Source organism: Bombina bombina, chromosome 3 (assembly GCF_027579735.1).
Source record: "Bombina bombina isolate aBomBom1 chromosome 3, aBomBom1.pri, whole genome shotgun sequence".
Classification (NCBI taxonomy): Eukaryota; Metazoa; Chordata; class Amphibia; order Anura; family Bombinatoridae; genus Bombina; species Bombina bombina.
Window position 1 is genome coordinate 385,068,512 of NC_069501.1, and position 18,842 is coordinate 385,087,353.

The 18,842-nt window shown below is 37.2% G+C and overlaps 1 protein-coding gene across 1 annotated transcript in view; it reads right to left on the bottom strand.

Moving 5' to 3' along the window:
- Positions 1 to 13,961, bottom strand: part of LOC128651636 (maximins-S type A-like) — a 92,085-nt gene extending 78,124 nt beyond the window's left edge. Inside the window, exon 1 of the mRNA XM_053704641.1 lies at positions 13,931 to 13,961. The gene's annotated coding sequence lies outside the window, so the exon portion shown is untranslated. The remainder of the gene's footprint in view (positions 1 to 13,930) is intronic.
- Positions 13,962 to 18,842: the final 4,881 nt, after the last annotated feature.

Consider the following 18,842-nt stretch of genomic DNA (forward strand, 5'->3'; position numbering starts at 1 on the left):
ATATGAGCCTTTGATGTTTATGTGAGATGTATCCATGTAGCTTTATTTGGGGTCTGTACGTACCAAGCTGTCCTTCAGATTGGTACCCCTCCGGTATGCTATCATTGGTGTCAGGTTGTGCGTAAAGGTCAGTTTGGGGTCAGATCACATTTAGCACTTCCGGTCTATACAGTGGAACGCAGCTTGCGTTCCACTCACACAATGTTTGGCGCCACCACACTGAGAGGACACTTTACACAGGTTTTTGAATTTTTTTTGATTATTTGCAGTTTCTATATAAGTTTGTTTGATGCAGTTTATGTTTATGCTGATGATGGGGAGAAATTCCCCGAAAACGTTTCATTAAAAAAGTATTTACTTGCTTCACCAAAAGACCTGAGAGTGCGACCATTTTTTCAGGAATATATATATATATATGTATATCTAATAGTTATGGTTTGCACTTCTTCAATTTATTATCACTGACTCATTAAATTGATCTGATTTTTAAGTTAGTGTCAGATCAAAATGTGCTCGGGGGGATACAGGATAGATATAAAAGTAAAAAGGAGAAATTAGTGCGGAACTAGTCCACACTACACAGTTCCCTTTATCCGGCACCAGAGTATAGTGGTAGTATCCAAATACTAGTAGTATATATAGGAGCTTGATTCCTTAGTTACTATGCAAACAATTAATACAATAAATTAATTTGTCTTGCATCATTCACCATATAAAATTAAAGGGTAACATACAAGAGATAATATAGTTTATGCTCATATAATTTATTTGCTGGCTATTCACAATTTAAATATATACAAATTAACGAACGTGGGCCCACTTAGTGTGCACAAACCGCCATTTCCTTATAGCAAAAAAAGTTAAGCTGTTAATAACCATGGTTGTGTCCACAAAATTGTAATCTCCAATAATTGTATTTCACCAATCTTCCATCATACTGTTAATCTTGGGTTAGTGAGGGCTTTAAAATGTTCGTTATAATAATAGTGCCAATAGTAAGACTTAACACTCTAGGGGTTGGTATATAGTACTCGTTAATATTGTTAGTGCATTTAGGTTTTTTGAGCAGAGTGTCTCTGTTGAATAGCTGTTTGTTTCTGTGTGTTCTGCCTCAAGGAATTAGGGCTTTGGATTATCGAACTTCCGCACACCTTGCTAGGCATATGTTTGCAACATTTGTAACAATCAACAGAACAATTTTACCTTGATTGTAGATTCCACTGTATCTTGCTCAATAGATACTCACATGCACTGTCCTCATCATATTGTATTACAAACCCACAGCGAGTGTGTCAAACTATGCTCTTTTTTTCCCCTGCTTTCGAATAGCCGGCGTGGTTCAAGAGGGCTCAGCTGTAGCCCTCAGTTTGAATTAGTGTTCAGCGTTCAGCTACGCGCATTTCACCCTGACTGGTTGCTTGTTTAGGGCTTCATCCGGCTGCTTTGTCATTGGTCTAAAGTCGGACCTTTTGTACTTTAGAATCGTGCCGCCCATGGGTGAAATGGTGAATTAATCATATGGCTTTATTTGATATTATTTACTTAGATTGCTACATAGTGTTTAGGAATACATACATTTGCACTACAATTTCAATTCTTTCACAATATCAGTTCAAGTTATTATTTATTGTCCACTTTTATATATATTATTAATGTGGAGTTAACAACCTTAGATCATTTTGGCAATACTTCTTATTGATTTAATATGGCATAATTTACTTTTTTCACTATAGATAGTAATTAAATATTTTCACTCTCTTTACTTTATTAGTTATAGTCATGAGATATTGAAATCTTATTTCAAACTGACTTTAAATTGTTACTGGGATTGATTTATCTTTTTTATCTATGCTATATTTATAACTATTTCATTATTGAAGAAAAGGGGCATAATTTATTTCTTCATTAAGACCATGTGGTTTCAATGCTTTCAAATCATAAATCCATCTACATTCTTTTTGTAACAATATGTTATCTAGGTTACCCCCTCCAGTGACGTGCAGTAATAGGAGGCAGGGGAGGCAGTGCCTACCCTGTCCAATGAGGGAAAAATATTTTTATTCTTATTTATTAAAAAAAAAAAAAGAGTGTTTGTTACTTCATTCTTTTGTTGGCCACGCCCACCCTCGCCCCAAGGGTACCCCCCCACCCCCATGGGATTACTCATTATGTTACAGCGCTTTGCGCATGCGCTGTGCAAATATTCAGCATCCATATTCCATTGTTGCGCAATTAGGAGGCAGTGAGCCGGTCCGCTGCCCTCCATTAATTGCGCAACATGGATCTGGAGTTGCGCCACCCACTGGTGACTTGCCTGGGCCTGATACAAGCTCCAATGGAGGCGGTTCTCAAAACCGCCTCCATGATGAGCTAGGTCACCTCAGCCAATCACAGCTTCAGCAGCACTGCAGGGAGGCGTGCCTGCTGGGCTGCTGATTGACAGGTGTGGGCCATGTGACATTTTGACGTTGCGCGCGCTGTCACTGGCGGGAAGAGTAGACTCAGTAGTGGAGGGAGCGGAGCTGCTGAAAGAGTCTCTGTGTGCTACTGTGTGCCCGACCGGACCGTGCTGCTGCCCTAGCTAGCTCTAGCTGGACTGTGTGGACGCCGGAGGAGGTGCTGCTAGTGCCTGCCCACTGCCTGGAGGAGATTGAGGAGTCCGACCGGACTCAGGACTAGGAGCGGAGGACGACGGAGGAGCGGGAGCCGGTGCTAAGGTAAGGAACACACAGTCACAGGGCCGATACTTCCCGCTACTAGACTAGAGAGTAATGGTTATGGTACTTATTAATAAAATTACAAGAGCACACACTCAAAGAGGCATGGCATCTAACAGTTTGAGTTCTAACTTTACCTCAGCAAAGCAATTCTAGGCAGGGTGGCTTCCCAAGGGGGCAATGGGGCATACTGCTGCATACAAAATGAATATAAAAAAAAGGAACAGATGACATTGCCCATCTCCCTCAAGATTACCTCACTGGTGTAGGAACAGCATATTTTTCATAAACAACAGTTTTTCTCAATTTATTGATTAGCCCCCCCAGCATAATGGCTGGCTGCCCCTCAATGCTGTTTAAGAACTGAAGGAGGGATATGCATGCTGTCAATGGGACACAAATACAGTAAAAAAAAATTAGGAGAATAAATAAAAGCACAGCATTACAAAATATATATGCAAACAACTTCTAATGTTACACAAAATATACAGCAGATAGTATACTAAAGTAATGTATTATTTATGCATCAGCAGTTAGGCTCTGCATATCTAAATATCTGCCTAGAGATAGAGAATATACTTAGTAAAATATGCAAAGTTATGCAATCAAGGGACATACCCCTTGAAAAACTTCTTGCTTATAATTATCTACTCATGTGATGAAAACCAATCAGTGACAGATATACATGAGCTTCTTCTGAGGAGTGACAGTCGACTCTTTTCTCTTGACTTGTGTTGTGTCTGACACTGTGCAAACTAGAAGCAGGTGCGAAAACACATTAGAGGGCAAGGAAAGGGATATAAGTTTTTATTTTTTTTAATGCAGCTTTCATAAAAATTAAGCAACTAATTCAAGCATAAAATGGCAGCTAAACAATGCATTCTATTATTCCCAGGGTAAAAAAAAAAAGTTTAACCCTTTGGTTGCTAGAGAGGCAGTCAAGATGTTACTAAACTGCAGCACCTATATTTTTTCTGCACTACCTTACTTCACTGACAATACTTTTACTTTATCTTTAGAGAACAGATGACTGTCTAATAACTAGTAGGATTGTTGGATGCTTACCGCATTTGACTTTTAACCCCATTTTTTTATTTTAAATAAGCAAATACAAACATATTTTACAGTGGGACTGGGTAGTGGGTACTGGGTAGGTATTACTGGTAGACAATTTTAATATAAAAAAATATTACATATACATAATTTTATTTACATAATATAGATTCAAGACATGAAATAAATATTTTTTAAAAAATTACTAAATATAAATTATATTTGATTAAAGTAATCTAATCTCTTAGATTATTTATTTTTCTTTTTGAAAACTTTAAGTGTTAAGTAATAGGAAATATTAACAAGCAGTGAATCACATAGAATTGTGTAAATAACAGATTTTTATTAAATAAAAAAATGCAATATTGTGCAATAATATTTAAGAACGCAGACAGTTATGTGTATAATTATTGTTCATGATACTATCCATTCAGATGCTGACATATTAGCTATTATTGGAGCCCTTCTTAGGCCTCAGAGTGTGTGCAGCCCAGCAGCCCTGAATTTGCACTTTTGCAGAAGAAACTTAGGTCAAAGTCACTAGTAATTGTAATTGAAGATAGAATCATTTATTATATATTCTCATTTTATCATAATTATAAATTAAGGTTAAAGGATTTTTTTTCCGAAAAAATTGGTAGTTGTAGCAGGAACAGTGTTCCTTTGAGACTATGACTTAAAAGGACCTTACTTTTTTTTTTAACATTATAATTTATATGTGAAACAACCTCAAGTAACTTGAGATTGTTTCACATAAATTTCACATAAATTATAATGATAAAGCTGCTTTATGATAATGTTTTTAAAAGTGTTATGCATCCTGCCAATCTGCCATCCATCTCCTGTGCTTGAACACCAAAATAAAAAATAAGTATCACTTAATCTCCTTGTGCAACAAATAAATCTCAGGTTTTAATAAAAAGCAAAGTAAGGTAAGCTTTTATTTCTAGCAAGTGGCATTATAGATAGTATCTCAAAAAACTGTTTTTAATACTATACATAACTAATCTAATTTCATAATTTACATTAAATTGTTGCAGGAGGCAAAGTGTGTGCCAGTTGCGTTGCCACTGAGCTGCCTAGGAAGAGGAGGAAGAGGAGCTGCCAACCTGCCCCAGTGCCTAGTGCCACTGACTGCTCTGGAGGACGCGGTTAGAATTACGGTAACTGTAAGTAATTATTTATTTATTTTTGCTTCCAGCCTTCCAACTGTTACTAAAGTGACTGTAAAACTTGATGATAAAGTGCAAGTTTTTTAACATTTTGATTAAAAGCAGGGGCACTTTATCATCATTTACATTCACTTTAAGTGCAAACTGAATGGTAAAATATGTTCTCTCTCTCTCTCCTCTCTATCCCTCTCTCCTCTCTCTCTCTCTTCTCTCCCCTCTCTTTCTCTGTCTCCTCTCTCTCTCTCTCTTCTCTCTCTCTCTCTCTCTCTCTCTCTCTCTCTCTCTTCTTCTCTATCCTCTCTCTTCTCTCCTCTCTCTCCTCTCTTCTCTCCTCTTCTCTTCTCTCCTCTCTCTTCTCTCTCCTCTCTCTTCTCTCTCCTCTCTCTTCTCTCTCTCCCCTCTCTTCTCTCTCCCCTCTCTCTCTGTCTCTCTAATCCTCTCTCTCTCCTCTCTCTATCCCTCTCTGTCTCTCTATCCCTCTCTGTCTCTCTATCCCTCTCTGTCTCTCTCTCTTCTCTGCTCTCTCTCTTTCTCTCCTCTCCCCTCTCTTTCTCTGTCTCCTCTCTCTTTCTCTCCTCTCCCCTCTCTTTCTCTGTCTCCTCTCTCTGCTCTCTCTCTCTCTGTTTCTCTCTCCCTCTCTCTCTCTCTCCTCTCTCTTCTCTCTCTATCCCTCTCTATCTTCTCTCTCTATCCCTCTCTATCTTCTCTCTCTTCTCTCTCTCTCTCTCTCTCTCTCTCTCTCTCTCTCTCTCTCTCTCTCTCTTCTCTTCTCTCTCCGCTCTCTATCCCTCTCTCCTCTCCCCTCTCCCCTCTCTTTCTCTGTTTCCTCTCTCTTCTCTCTCTCTCTTCTCTCTCTCTCTCTCTCTCTCTCTCTTTTCTCTCTCCTCTCTCTCTCCTCTCTCTCCTCTCACTTCTCTCTCTCTCTTCCCTCACTTCTCTCTCTCCTCTCTCTCCTCTCTCTCCTCTCTCTCCTCTCTCTCTTCTCTCTCTCCTCTCTCTCTTCTCTCTCCTCTCACTTTGGAATTTATTTATTAAAGAAAGATTTTAAAAAGAACAAAAGGTTTTGTTTTGTTTTTCTCTGAAGTTAATTTGCAATACAATTTTCCACTGCTGTAATATACGATCACACTATTACAACCTGCTTTATTTGTCAGGTAATCAACATATTGCAGATGAGCTGGTGCTTTAGTGAAATGTACCTTAACTGTGGTCCTCAAGTACCCCTAACAGGTAAGGTTTTCATTATAGCTGAACCAGTGCAAAAGTAAAATAATAATCTGATCAGTAACACCATGGTTAATAACATGCTCTCACCTATCATCTTATTATTTAATCTATGCACTGGTTCAGCAAAAAAAAAAAAAACCTGGCCTGTTGGGGGGTACTTGCGGCCCGCGGTATATGTCTTTCTTCCGCGTAAAATATCTAGTGCCTCACCAGCCTCAGACCTCACCGCACGTCACTGACCCCCTCTCATAGATATATCCACCTTTTCTAATCCCAAAAATCTTAGGGTTTCTTCATTGCTGTCATGAAATAGTTTAAAATGTCTTGCTAAGCTGCTTGTTTTTACCTCATTTGAGATGTCCCTTTTATGTTCTTTAATTCTCTCTTTCAGTTCACGATAAGTTTTGCCCACATAGTACATGGGGCAAAAACAGAATGCCAAATATACAATTCCCTCACTTTTACAGTTAATTTTTCCTTTTATTTTATGACAGATACCATATTTGTCAGTAAAGTATGTGCCTTGTTGCATGTTCTTACATACCGAACATTTTTTACATCTAAAGTTACCATCTTTCTCTTGATATGTTTGTAGCCAATTAGTTCTTGGCTTATCTGTAAAGTGACTCTGGACTAGTCTGTCTTTCAAATTTGGGGCTTTGCGAGCCGAAGAAACTGTACAGAACTAACAACTTTTAAAAATGAGGCAGACTCCTTAAGAAAAAGATTTGTAGACAGAGGATATTCCAAAAATACATTAAAAAAGGCATACAGCACAGCTGTTAAAAGCAACAGGAATGAATTGCTCTAAAAAGGAAAAGAAATAGAACAGCAAAATAAAGTTAGATTTATCTCCATCTTCAATAACAAATGGCAAGATATAAGAGCCATACTAAAAAACATTGGCATATTCTTACCCTAGATAGAGAAATAGTAAATTTTGTTGGTGATAGACAATTAATGTCAGCTCGCAAAGCCCCAAATTTGAAAGACAGACTAGTCCAGAGTCACTTTACAGATAAGCCAAGAACTAATTGGCTACAAACATATCAAGAGAAAGATGGTAACTTTAGTTGTAAAAAATGTTCGGTATGTAAGAACATGCAACAAGGCACATACTTTACTGACAAATATGGTATCTGTCATAAAATAAAAGGAAAAATTAACTGTAAAAGTGAGGGAATTGTATATTTGGCATTCTGTTTTTGCCCCACCATGTACTATGTGGGCAAAACTTATTGTGAACCGAAAGAGAGAATTAAAGAACATAAAAGGGACATCTCAAATGAGGTAAAAACAAGCAGCTTAGCAAGACATTTTAAACTATTTCATGACAGCAATGAAGAAACCCTAAGATTTTTGGGATTAGAAAAGGTGGATATATCTATGAGAGGGGGTAACCTAGATAACATATTGTTACAAAAAGAATGTAGATGGATTTATGATTTGAAAGCATTGAAACCACATGGTCTTAATGAAGAAATAAATTATGCCCCTTTTCTTCAATAAAGGAAATAGTTATAAATATAGCATGGTAATGATAAAAAAGATAAATCAATCCCAGTAACAATTTAAAGTCAGTTTGAAATAAGATTTCAATATCTCATGACTATACCTAATAAAGTAAAGAGAGTGAAAATATTTAATTACTATCTATAGTGAAAAAAGTAAATTATGCCATATTAAATCAATAAGAAGTATTGCCAAAATTATCTAAGGTTGTTAACTCCACATTAATAATATATATAAAAGTGGACAATAAATAATAACTTGAACTGATATTGTGAAAGAATTGAAATTGTAGTGCAAATGTATGTATTCCTAAACACTATGTAGCAATCTAAGTAAATAATATCAAATAAAGCCATATGATTAATTCCCCATTTCACCCATGGGCGGCACGATTCTAAAGTACAAAAGGTCCGACTTTAGACCAATGACAAAGCAGCCGGATGAAGCCCTAAACAAGCAACCAGTCAGGGTGAAACGCGCGTAGCTGAACGCTGAACACTAATTCAAACTGAGGGCTACAGCTGAGCCCTCTTGAACCACGCCGGCTATTCGAAAGCAGGGGAAAAAAAGAGCATAGTTTGACACACTCACTGTGGGTTTGTAATACAATACGATGAGGACAGTGCATGTGAGTATCTATTGAGCAAGATACAGTGGAATCTACAATCAAGGTAAAATTGTTCTGTTGATTGTTACAAATGTTGCAAACATATGCCTAGCAAGGTGTGCGGAAGTTCGATAATCCAAAGCCCTAATTCCTTGAGGCAGAACACACAGAAACAAACAGCTATTCAACAGAGACACTCTCCTCAAAAAAACTAAATGCACTAACAATATTAACGAGTACTATATACCAACCCCTAGAGTGTTAAGTCTTACTATTGGCACTATTATTATAACGAACATTTTAAAGCCCTCACTAACCCAAGATTAACAGTATGATGGAAGATTGGTGAAATACACTTATTGGAGATTACAATTTTGTGGACACAACCATGGTTATTAACAGCTTAACTTTTTTTGCTATAAGGAAATAGCGGTTTGTGCACACTAAGTGGGCCCACGTTCATTAATTTGTATATATTTAACCTCTTAAGGACATATGACGGAATATTTCCGTCATAAAACAATTGAGCAAACTGAAAGCTGTGTCCTTAAAGGGTTAAATTGTGAATAGCCAGCAAATAAATCATATGAGCATAAACTATATTATCTCTTGTATGTTACCCTTTAATTTTATATGGTGAATGATGCAAGACAAATGAATTTATTGTATTAATTGTTTGCATAGTAACTAAGGAATCAAGCTCCTATATATACTACTAGTATTTGGATACTACCACTATACTCTGGTGCCGGATAAAGGGAACTGTGTAGTGTGGAATAGTTCTGCACTAATTTCTCCTTTTTATGTATATATATATGTATATACACTGCTCAAAAAAATAAAGGGAACACTAAAATAACACATCCTAGATCTGAATGAATTAAATATTCTAATGAAATACTTTATTCTTTATATAGTTGAATGTGCTGACAACAAAATCACACAAAAATTAAAAAATGTAAATCAAAATTTTCAACCCATGGAGGTCTGGATTTGGAGTCACACTCAAAATTAAAGTGGAAAAACACACTACAGGCGTACCAACTTTGATATAATGTCCTTAAAACAAGTCAAAATGAGGCTCAGTAGTGTGTGTGGCCTCCACGTGCCTGTATGACCTCCCTACAACGCCTGTGCATGCTCCTGATGAGGTGGCAGATGGTCTCCTGAGGGATCTCCTCCCAGACCTGGACTAAAGCATCTGCCAACTCCTGGACAGTCTGTGGTGCAACGTGAAGTTGGTGGATGGAGCGAGACATGATGTCCCAGATGTGCTCAATTGGATTCAGGTCTGGGGAATGGGCGGGCCAGACCACATCATCAATGCCTTTGTCTTGCAGGAACTGCTGACACACTTCAGCCACATGAAGTCTAGCATTGTCTTGCATTAGGAGGAACCCAGGGCCAACCGCACCAGCATATGATCTCACAAGGGGTCTGAGGATCTCATCTCGGTACCTAATGGCAGTCAGGCTACCTCTGGCGAGCACATGGAGGGCTGTGCGGCCCCCCAAAGAAATGCCACCCCCAACCATTACTGACCCACTGCCAAACCGGTCATGCTGGAGGATGTTGCAGGCAGCAGAAAGTTCTCCATGGCATCTCCAGACTCTGTCACGTCTGTCACATGTGCTCAGTGTGAACCTGCTTTCATCTGTGAAGAGCACAGGGCGCCAGTGGCGAATTTGCCAATCTTGGTGTTCTCTGGCAAAGGCCAAACGTCCTGCACAGTGCTGGGCTGTAAGCACAACCCCCACCTGTGGGCGTCGGGTTCTCATACCACCCTCATGGAGTCTGTTTCTGACTGTTTGAGCAGACACATGCACATTTGTGGCCTGCTGGAGGTCATTTTGCAGGGCTCTGGCAGTGCTCCTCCTGTTCCTCCTTGCACAAAGGCGGAGGTAGCGGTACTGCTGCTGGATTGTTGCCCTCCTACGGCCTCCTCCACATCTCCTGATGTACTGGCCTGTCTCCTGGTAGTGCCTCCATGCTCCAGACACTATGCTGACAGACACAGCAATCATTCTTGCCACAGCTCGCATTGATGTGCCATCCCGGATGAGCTGCACTACCTGAGCCACTTGTGTGGGTTGTAGACTCCGTCTCATGCTACCACTAGAGTGAAAGCACTGCCAGCATTCAAAAGTGACCAAAACATCAGCCAGAAAGCATAGGAACTGAGAAGTGGTCTGTGGTCACCACCTGCAGAACCACTCCTTTTTTGGGGGTGTCTTGCTAATTGCCTATAATTTCCACCTGTTGTCTATCCCATTTACACAACAGCATGTGAAATTGATTGTCACTCAGTGTTGCTTCCTAAGTGGACAGTTTGATTTCACAGAAGTGTAATTGACTTGGAGTTACATTGTGTTGTTTAAGTGTTCCCTTTATTTTTTGGAGCAGTGTATATATATATATATATATATATATATATATACAGTATCCCACAAAAGTGAGTACACCCCTCACATTTTTGTAAATATTTTATTATATCATTTCATGTGACAACACTGAAGAAATTACACTTTGCTACAATGTAAAGTAGTAAGTGTACAGCCTGTATAACAGTGTAAATTTGCTGTCCCCTCAAAATAACTCAACACACAGCCATTAATGTGCAAACCGTTGGCAACAAAAATGAGTACACCCTTAAGTGGAAATTTCCAAATTGGCTTAATTAGCCATTTTCCCTCTCCGGTGTCATATGTCTCGTTATTGTTACAAGGTCTTAGGTGTGAATGGGGAGCAGGTGTGTTAAATTTGGTGTTATCACTCTCACACTCTCTCATACTGGTCACTGGAAGTTCAACATGGCACCTCATGGCAAAGAACTCTCTGAGGATCTGAAAAAAAAAGAATTGTTGCTCTACATAAAGATGGCCTAGGCTATAAGAAGATTCTCAAGACCCTGAAACGGAGCTGCAGTACGGTGGGCAAGACCATTTAGCGGTTTCGCAGGAGAGGTTCCACTCAGAACAGGCCTCGCCATGGTCGACCAAAGAAGTTGAGTGCACATGCTCAGCGTCATATCCAGAGGTTATCTTTGTGAAATAGACGTATGAGTGCTGCCAGCATTGCTGCAGAGGTTGAAGGGGTGGGGGGACAGCCTGTCAGTGCTCAGACCATATGCCCCACACTGCATCAAATTGGTCTGCATGGCTGTCATCCCAGAAGGAAGTCTCTTCTAAAGATAATGCAAAAGAAAGCTCGCAAACAGACAAGCAGACTAAGGACATGGATTACTGGAACCATGTCCTGTAGTTCGATGAGACCAAGATAAACTTATTTGGTTCAGATGGTGTCAAGCGTGTGTGACGGCAACCAGGTGAAGAGTACAAAGGCAAGTGTATCTTGCCTACAGTCAAGCATGGTGGTGGGAGTGTCATGGTCTGGGCCTGCATGAGTGCTGCCGGTACTGGGGAGCTACAGTTCATTGAGGGAACCATGAATGCCAACATGTACTGTGACATACTGAAGCAGAGCATGATCCCCTCCCTTCATAGACAGGGCCGCAGGTCAGTTCTCCAACATGATAACCTTGCTCAGTGTGCTTAGAAGAATAATGAAGGCCAAAACAATTATCTGGGGTTGCTCAGTTCCTTGTTCAGAGAGGAATTGCCTGGTATTTCAGCGCTGGACTAACCGTAATAGGCGGGATCAGACTGATATACTACAGGAAAGTTCTACTCTGTGAAAAGCATTAATGGGCTAAAAGAAAGAGGCTCCAATTGTAGCCTATGGAAGCGCACTCTTGTGAGTGCAAAGCTTCCATGCAATGCGAACTGCTGTCAACTTGTAATACCAGTGCACATTAGCGTGCGTTAGTATTATTCAGTGGAGCGCAAATATCACTTTCACAAAAGTGATATTTAGCACTCCACTTGTAATCTGGCCCATAATGTTTACAATTAAACTGCTATTCTATCTACAAACATGTTACTGATTTTTACAAGTTGTTTTGTCTATTTCATTCATATTTGACCTACCAATCTTAATAATGTACACAAAGGACTAGATTACGTGTGGAGCACTATTTAGTACTCCCGCTTGAGCGTAAAGTTTGCTAGATGAAGACTTTGCATGTGCCGGGTAGCACATGCATTACAAGTTGAAAGTATAAAGTTCCCATGCGAGTGAATTCTGAAGTGCGCTAATCAAATATCGCGACTACATTAACTTCTTCTACCCATAGAAGTCAATGAAGAGCGCAGAAGAAAAAAACCTAAAACCTATCGCTTGTGTGCTAACCCGACAACAGTTATGAAAATGTCACATTGTAATGTTTTTAACATAAAGAGCAATGTAATTTTATTGTAAATACATATATCTATACCAGCATATCTAATCCATAGAATATATCTCTATTTTTTACAGTATGTATATACATTTTTAATAATGTTTAATATTTTATGTTTAATATTTTAAGAACTCTCATTGAAGTTAGCCATTCTTCATGTGCGCTAACCCGACGGCTTTAGTCCTAAACCATGAACCCCGATGTGTGTTATGCATATTTTACATTCCTGTGTTGCACAAATAGAAAATAATGTATTTTTGTATTAATTATTTATTTATATACTGTATATCTGATATTGTTAATGTAAAAATACATATCTATACCCATATATCTATAGAAATAGATATACAGTTATAGATATATATAGAAATATGTATTTACAATAAAAAGTACATTATCCTGTAAGTGAAAAAGATTGGAATGTGATATATGTACAGTACATGTACAGTAAATACACTTAAATACATAAATACATATATATTTACACACACACACACACACATATATATATATATATATATATATATATATATATATATATATATATATATATATATATATAAATGTACAAGGGGATAACAGCACTAACAAATCCTTATATCTAAGTTAGTGCTGTTATCCCCTTGTACATTTGTTTTAACTCTTACATCACTGGGGAGCTATAAGCAACCCTTTGATGCATTTGTTTTGTAACAGCTGCCATTTATTTCCTTCCTTCTGACTAGCGCAAATTTGAGTACCGCTTGTTTACAGATCAGTGTTTCTGACCTGTTACATTCTCCTTGCATGCTCTCTCTCTCTCTCTCTCTCTCTCTCTCTCTCTCTCTCTCTCTCTATATATATATATATATATATATATATATATATATATATATATATATATACATACATACATACATACACATATTTAGACATGTCTATGTATATGTATGTTAAAGACCTTTGCAGCCCCTTTTTTTTCAATCACCTTATACCATATAGCTTTTAGCCATTGTAACTTTTTAGATGATATTTTTAAGAAAATATGTTTTATCAGACAGCGTTTATATGAGCGTAACTGTGCTTTTAAGTGTATTTATTGTGTGTTTAATGCAACTTTTTTCTTCCCCCCACCCTTTTACACAAGCTCTCAACTCACGTTAACCCGACAAGCATAAATCCCGATTGTGCTTGAGCGAAGGCTTTTAATTTCAACTTGTAATACACGCTGCTAAAACCTGATATCGCTTGCACACAGAAGTTAGCGTGCCACTCCTAATCTAGCCCTTAATTTGATATCTACTGTCATATATTATACTAGATACAATATGAGTGATCTATTAAGCAAACAATATAAATGACTTACCAGAAGCTTGGGATATTGTGATAAGCTTTCAGATTTTTTGGTGTAATAGTCATTTTAGTGTGTGAGCTGTACGTTTTATATAGCTACGCTCACTATATCATACATTTACAAATTAGGAATATTTTCTAATTAGGAATCATTTTCTAATTAATGTGTTTATTAATATTTGTTTTACTGACTTTAATAAATGATCATCAACAACTAATTAATATGGCATTTTGCAAAGTAAATATTTGAATGACTTACACATGATAAATGATCTTTTAAAAGTAAATAATAAAGTCATATTTAGTAAAGTAAATTTGTATAGTTTAAGGTTAATTATAAACACATGATTCTTGGCTCATTACATGATTTCTGTACTAATTTAAAAGAACATGAAAGCCAAACTTAAACTTTTATGGTTTAGATAGACTTTTTAAAGACAATTTTCAGTTAAGTTGTATTATGAGATTGATTTGATTCTTTTGTTATCCTTTATTGAAAAGCATACCTAGGCAGGCTAAGGAGCAACAGTGAACTACTGGACTACGCATATATGCCTCTTGTTGTTGACTTACCTGATGTGTCCCATAGGAGCCTATGGAAGCGCGCTCTCGCAAACGATATTTAGCGCTCTACTTGTAATATGCCGCATAGTATAATACTTCTTTTCATTCTATCAACAGGAAATCTTATTGGTAACTGCTCACCTGGGTATACCTCATCATTATGAGGTAGAGAATGTCTGGTGGGGACAAGTAGTCCCTTTATTTTTTTTGTAGTACAGTATCAGGTTTGATAATTGAATGAACACTTAATAATTATAATAATAATAATAATAATAATAATAATAATAATAATAATATCATCTTATAATGTTTAAATGAGAAGCTCAGGTTATCTATTCCCTAAGGTAACTGATGGTAAATATCCTTATTTTTTTTTTTTATTTTTTTTTTTGCTGGATTATAACCTTTTAGTGTTAAAGATTTGTAGTAATATATGGGGTTTAATTTTTTTTAATGTATTTATTTGCAATTTTCAATTTATTTTTTACTACAGGAAATATCCCTGTGATTCCATAAAGGTGATACATGTTTAAATGAATATATTTAGGAGCTAGCTGTGCTTGCCTTTGTATATGATATAATCGATCACTGGGTCAGTAGAGAATGAAGTTATGACTATCATATATTGCCATGTTAATTATCACAAATAGGTGCATTTTTACCTGGGTCATAATACAGAAACAAGGAAAAAATGTATGACTAACTTTATAATTAGTGTATAGGGAGACTATTTCTGTTTTTTTTTTTCTACAGATTGGGGAATTAGTGGATGGAAACACAGGTTACTCTGAACTGATATAGTAAAGTGTTACTTTCTGGTGAGGAATTTAAAATGAAACAGCAATTATTGTTTTTAATAAATGTTTATCTGTTACAAAGAATACCAAGAAATAAAGACAAATAGAGACCCAGGCCAAGATCCTAGCAGCCACAACTTTGTTGTTATCAATAGCGACTTGAATGCGGCCATATTCCTGTCAATAGTTTGATGGCAGCTGCTTAACAACAGCTTTAAAGTCATAGAAACAAGAAATGCTTTTCATAAGTAAGTTTATACATTTAAAACAATATTTTACTATGACTGCTGGAATAATGTATGACTTTCTATTAAAGGACCAGTGTACATTTACATTATTCTCCTCTCTTTTAATGTGTTCACAGTGATCTATTTCACAAGCGTGAGAAAATAAAATTATTTAAAAAAAACACTCCTTTTAACTTTAATTTAATAGACAGAGATAAGATAAGGAAGCATTTCTGTGTGTAAAACATGATAAGATAATGAGCTATGAGTTCCCTACAAGTGCAGCCTATTTGAATGGGTTGTGATTTCAAGGAGCAAAAATGACTATTTAATAAACAAAAATAAACATGAATGAACAATTTGATATATATTTTATACTACTGCAACTGAAATAACCATTGGAAAGCTATTGGAAACATACTGTGTCAGATTACAAGTGGAGAACGTTTGATAGCGCAGGCTTTATCCATCAATATTGATTGACTGTGCTAAAATGAGAATGCAAATTGAAATTACAAGTCCATGGGTAAATTGAATATCCAGAGAAGATTTAGCATGGCCAACACCCCTTTAGCATGCCCTAAAGTGTTAGGACTAGAATAAAAATGTCACAAAACACATGTAAAACATATTAAAATTAAGTATTACGCTCATATACACACATAATACATAGAAAATATAAGTTTAAAATTTAAATAAATGTATACAAAGGGTTAAAAAGGGATATGGTATATGCAAGGTGTTTGACTAAGAAGGTCTATATAAATTTGTATGCGTAAATGTATATATGTGTGTACACATGTATCTATGTGTTTATAGGTGTACATATGTATGTTCATTGTTCACACATACATATATATATTTCAAGAAGGAAGATTACGAGTTGTGCGTTAGGGTAAAAAAGCAGCGTTAAGAGGTCTTAACGCTGCTTTTTTATGCCCGCTGGTATTACGAGTCTTGAAGGTTTAGGGGCACCGCACACTTCTTTGGCCTTACTGCAAAACGACTTACGTAAACTTTGTAAAGTCTTTTTTCTATGGGACTTCCATAGTGCCGGTATTACGAGTCTGTCCTGGGAGGCCAAAAAGTGAGCGGTACACCCTACCCCGTCAAGAGTCCTAACGCATTTAAAAGTCAACAGTTATGAGTTTGATGGTACAACATCGTAACATAAAACTCATAACTAAAGTGCTAAAAAGTACACTAACATCCATAAACTACCTATTACCCCCTAAACCGAGGCCCTCCCGCATCGCAAACACTATAATACAAATTTTAACCCCTAATCTGCCGCTCCGGACACCGCCGCCACCTACATTATATTTATGAACCCCTAATCTGCTGCCCCCAACATCGCCGCCACCTACATTATATTTTTCAACCCCTAATCTGCCACCCCCGACATCGCCGACACCTACATTATAATTATTAACTCCTAATCTGCCGCTTTGGACACCGCCGCCACCTACATTATATGTATTAACCCCTAATCTGCTGTCCCCAACATCGCCAACACCTACATACTATTTATTAACCCCTAATCTGCCGCCCCCAACGTCACCGCAACTATATTAAAGTTATTAACCCCTAAACCTAAGTCTAACTCTAACCCTAACACCCCTTAACTTAAATATAATTACAATAAATCTAAATAAAATTCCTATCATTAACTAAATTATTCCTATTTAAAACTAAATACTTACCTATAAAATAAACCCTAAACTAGCTACAATATAACTAATAGTTACATTGTAGCTAGCTTAGGGTTTATTTTTATTTTACAGGCAAGTTTGTATTTATTTTAACTAGGTAGGATAGTTATTAAATAGTTATTAACTATTTAATAAATACCTAGCTAAAATAAATACAAAAGTACCTGTAAAATAAAACCTAACCTCAGTTACACTAACACTACACTATAATTAAATAAATTAACTAAATTAAATACAATTACCTAAATTAAATTAAATTAGCTAAAGTACAAAAAAAACACTAAATTACAGAAAATAATAAACAAATTACAGATATTTAAACTAATTACACCTAATCTAATAACCCTATTAAAATAAAAAAAAGCCCCTCCAAAATAAAAAAAACCCTAGCCTAAACTAAACTACCAATAGCCCTTAGAAGGGCCTTTTGCGGGGCATTGCCCAAAAGTAATCAGCTCTTTTACCTGTAAAAAAAAATACAAACAACCCCCACAACAGTAAAACCCACCACCCACACAACCAACCCCCCAAATAAAATACTATCTAAAAAAAACTAAGCTCCCCATTGCCCTGAAAAGGGCATTTGGATGGGCATTGCCCTTAAAAGGGCAGTTAGCTCTATTGCAGCCCAAAGTCCCTAACTTAAAAATAAAACCCACCCAATACACCCTTAAAAAAACCTAACACTAACCCCGTGAAGATCGACTTACCGGGTCCGGGAGACATCTTCATCCAAGCCGGGCCGAAGTCCTCAACGAAGCCAGGAGAAGTCTTCATCCAAGCTGGGCGAAGTGGTCCTCCAGACGGCAGAAGTCTTCATCCAGACGGCTAACTAGAAAAAAAGAAAACACAGAGGCGCCAAACATGGCCTAGTATAGCCAGATACCAAATATAACAATTCACAGGGTAGCAATTGGATACTCACAAAGGAGACGCACCCAATGGTGCTATTGAAGCAGACTTGAGCCTCTCAGTGGTCCAGCTCACTGATGTATCTCACGTATCAGTTGTGGTCCTTGGTGATGGTGATTTAACAGGTTCCCATATGATGCATGGACAGTAATGGCTTCAGCAATCACAATCCTTCTGACCACAAGTTGGCGATCACATATCGACAATAAAATGGACACATCAATTTCAACACACAAAGGCACTTGAACAATACTTGATGCCTTTATGGAGAAATAATGCGAATAAAGAAAATTAAGCCTTGAAAGCTATTGGCGGGACACCTGTACAACCTGTCGTATTCCGTATTGTTATTAAACAGCATTAAAGTTTTGTTTAAAAAAAAAAAAAAAAAAAAAAAAAAACAGCCGACGGTCAGCAAGTTTTCTCAGAGAAAACTTGCTGACCGTCGGCTGTTTTTTTTTTTTTTTTTTTTTTTTAAACAAAACTTTAATGCTGTTTAATAACAATACGGAATACGACAGGTTGTACAGGTGTCCCGCCAATAGCTTTCAAGGCTTAATTTTCTTTATTCGCATTATTTCTCCATAAAGGCATCAAGTATTGTTCAAGTGCCTTTGTGTGTTGAAATTGATGTGTCCATTTTATTGTCGATATGTGATCGCCAACTTGTGGTCAGAAGGATTGTGATTGCTGAAGCCATTACTGTCCATGCA